Below are 4,220 nucleotides of genomic sequence, written 5' to 3' on the forward strand. Positions count from 1 at the left end.
GCGTCTTGTGTGCGCTCGTGCATATAGTGAGGTCCTCCAGTGAACTCCTACTGGCAGCATGAACTTGAGGTATAGACACAGAATAGCCATCTTCACCATAGCAGAACATGAGAGGATATTGAAGTGCATCATAGGATCTGTGGGTTTCCTTAATGCGTTGCAGTTTATTGTCTCTGGTTTTCAAGACAATATCTCTATTGTTGAACGTTTGCCCAACGATGACAATACCAACTTGATGAACTGTTGGTTTATTAAATCTGCCTTTGTGTGCATTTAATGGTTTTTTGTCTGCGTGAATGACAACTTTGAAGTCTTTGTCATCATCTGAAATACTGTCCATTGTGGAGTGGAAGTCCTGGATGTAAGTGTTACAGTCATGGAGCATTTTTTGTAATTGCTTGACCCAGGGGTATGTTAAGTCCAGAAAAATTTCCGCAGCGGATTTGTGCTTTCTTTTCATCGTCCCCGACGAAATAAATTTGTAAAAATTTGTGTTCCTCACTCGGCATAGGTAAAAGATTGCCAATCAAGTGATACACGATAAATGAAGGCATAAAATTTCCAAATGACATCATTTGAAATGCGCTGTTGTACTTTCGAATGTTGTTGAAGAAATGCTCACTTTGAGGATGTTCGCCATTTAACAGGCCCTCAAGAACGTCAGGAAGCTTACGTAAAGGAGTGAGAGAGACTTTACCACCGTTACAGCACAAACCAGGAGACTCGCATTTCCACTTCTGAGCTTGATAATAGTTACAGTGAACATCCATAGATCCAATGTGTACTGTTTTGTCAGACTCATAATGTATGTTTGGGTCGTACGCAAATCCACAATTGGTTTTTTTGAACCAAACCTGTTGTTTTCGTATGAGCCGCTTTTCATTATTGGGATCGTATCTAGAAACAGAAGCTCTATTAACTTGTGGATTTGCCTCCGTGTATTTAGCGACAGCGTCTCTATGAACTTGTGGATTCGCCTCTGTGTATTTTGCGACAGCGTCTCTATGAACTTGTGGATTCGCTTGCGAGTATCTTGCAACAGCGTCCCTATTAACTTGTGGATTTTTCTGCGAGTATTTGGCGGCAGCTGCACGAAGTTGCTTCCGTCTAGCTGCATCAAAAAATCTACCACAACGTCTGATACGCCTCCTTTTTACTGTGTTCTCACAGCTTGGATTGCTGCTGTCATAATTGGTTCGAGCTGGATTTGTGTTGAACTGACATTTGGTATGTGTCAATCGATGTAAGCATACAACCGGCTTCATCAATAACTTCGCATCCAGCTTTTGAGAGTTGAAATATTCATAAACATCAAAGTCTCCACTACTCAAATCTTCACTTGTGAATCTAAGATGTTTGAGGCATTGACGGTTCTCCAAAGGTGTAAAATATTTGGCCATTTCGGTACACTTGAAAGCGACAACCGAACAATTCAGCCGCAGCCATCAACTCACATGCAGAACCATAGGTGAAGGGCTTAAGCATTTCAGTCTAATAGTGCTCCTGTGTACTATAATTATCTCCTGTACCATCATCAGTCCACACTTTGAACCTGTCCCAGTCATTTAATACATAAGACACAATGTCCTTGCGGATATCAAAAGTGAGCCTGATATGTCGGTGCAATATGTAACACAGAGAATGGAAAAGGAAGGCGCCATCTCCGGGCATGGACACCACTCCGTAAGTTCTTTGATTGATGGTGATCACTTCAATAGACATGTTAATAGGGGTACAGTTGGAAGAATGAAGGGAATGGGTACTTGATCAGTAAACAAAGTATAAAATATTTACACAATAACTATAACAATCGTAATAAACGAACAATAAAACAGCGGAGAACCCGTGGATTAAATAAAAAGGCTGCTTCCTTTGCGAAGCAATGAAAAACAACGACCTTTTATGGCCTTCGTTTAGAAAACAGCGGAGAAGCTGTGTAAAGGCCGCTTCACAAAAACACAGCGGAGTGCCTTTAAATGGGCAGGCAGTCAGCCAAAGAAGGGAATCAATAAATAACTATAATCGTAATAAAGGAACAAAAAAAAAAGCGGAAAACCTGCGGATTAAATAAAGGAAATGGGTACCTGAACAGTAAACTAAGTCCAAAATATCTATACAATAACTAACAATCGTAATAAACGAACAATAAAACAGTAGAGAGCTGCGAAGCAAGGAGAAAGGACGGCCTTATATGGCGTTCGTTTATAAGACAGCGAAGAAGCTGTGTAAAGGTTGCTTCACAAAAAAACAGCGGAGCCCCTTATATGGGTAGGCAGTCAAACAAAGAAAGGGAATCAAATAACTATAATCGTAATAAACAAACAAAACAACAGCAGAGAAGCCACGGATTAAATAAAGGAAATGGGTACCTGAACAGTAAACTGTTCTAAGTGTAAAACTCCTACACAATAACTATAACAATCGTAACAAATGAACAATAAAACAGCAGAGAACCCGTGGATTAAATAAAACCTACACAATAACTATAACAATCGTAATAAATGAACAATAAAACAACGGAGAACCCAAGGATTAAATAAAAAGGCTGCTTCCCTGGCGAAGCAGGGAAAAAGGACAGCCTTATATGTAGTTCGTTTATAAAACAGTGGAGAAGCTTTGAAAAGGCTGCTTCCTTGGCGAAGCAAGGAAAGGAATGAACACACCGCAGCGAAGAATAGCTTTATATGGGCAGGCAGTCAATTACGTGGGAGGCGTGCTGATTTCCGCAGCAGCCACACTTATGAATATGCTAAGCACAGTCCTTCACCCGTGAATATTTACTTTATATGGGCAGGCACTCAATTACGTGGGAGGCGTGATGATGCAAGACGCAACCGCCTCACACGGCGACCGAGCTACCCGCTATGGCCGTATACAGTATACAAAAGTAGGTTCCAATTATGACCGTCATGCGTAGAATTTCGAAAGCTGCCTAACTTTTGTAAGTAAGCTGTAAGGATTGAGCCTGCCAAATTTCAGCCTTCCACCTACACAGGAAGTTGGAGAATTAGTAATGAGTGAGTGAGTCAGTCAGTCAGTCAGTGAGGGCTTTGCCTTTTATTAGTATAGATTTCCCTTTGGAATAAAGTATTGTTTAATTGAATTTGAATTTAATCTACAATATATGTTGGTGTACCTTGCGTAAGTGCATGAACCAATATTGCACAATACAACTCTGTACATTTTTTGTCCTTACGTTACTCTGATGACTTGCACTGAATGGAATCAGCCAGGGATGCATAGTCTGGACAGTAGCTGCTGATAGCCAACCTCAAGCACACTTCCAGATGATCATCACTCATGGTGGAACGGTATTTGGACTTAATAGTCTTCATGTGGGAAAAGGCTGACTCACATAAATAAGTGGAGTCGAATAATGCAGTCAAGGAGGTAGCACATTTCCTCATGTTGGGGTACTTTTCCATTGTGAGTACGTTCCAGAACTGTCCATGAGCCCTGGACATCAACTGAATCATCCTCCACTTCAGACAAGTAACAGTGTTGCAATTTTTGATGCGAGTGAATCAATCTCGGCATCTTCCAGAAAACGGTAGCACATGAATGCAGCGACTGGCTCAAGTAAAGCAAAGTCTTGAAAGCGTCTGTCAAATTCTGACAGACACTTCTCAATTTGCTCTGTGTAGCGTGCACTGTCAAGTTGCACATACGCCTTCCCTTGCATCTCCACTCTGACGGAACATCCTGGAAGTTTGTCTAATCGTGGTGCTGCAACTTTGAAGACAGATGTAGCATTTTTTCTTTGAAAGCATTAACTGAGCTAATTATATTGATCACAGTTTTTTCTTTTCCTTGCAGCTCTACATTAAGGTCATTCATCATGTTGGTCACATCGGTTAAAAATGGTAAGTCTAGCAGCCACTGGTCATCATTTAGTTGGTTGTATTCTGCATGTTTAGCTACAAGGAAAAACTCCTTAATCTCTGTACAGAGCTCTCAAAATCTTTGCAGGAATTTCCCTCGACTAAGCCATCTCACGTTAGTGTATAGCAACCACTCGGAGTGGTCGCAGTCAGCCTCTTCCATATGTGCACGGAACGGCTGTCTTTAAAGAGATCTAGTGGAAATAGAACAAGCAATCTTCATTGTCACATCCATAATCTCTTTCATGTTAAGCGTTTTTGCGCCTAACGCTTGTTGGTGTATTATCCAGTGGTAATTGAGGAAGTCGGGGAAAACATCGTCCTCCCTGCACTTGGCAA

Source organism: Polypterus senegalus, chromosome 4 (assembly GCF_016835505.1).
Source record: "Polypterus senegalus isolate Bchr_013 chromosome 4, ASM1683550v1, whole genome shotgun sequence".
Classification (NCBI taxonomy): domain Eukaryota; kingdom Metazoa; phylum Chordata; class Cladistia; order Polypteriformes; family Polypteridae; genus Polypterus; species Polypterus senegalus.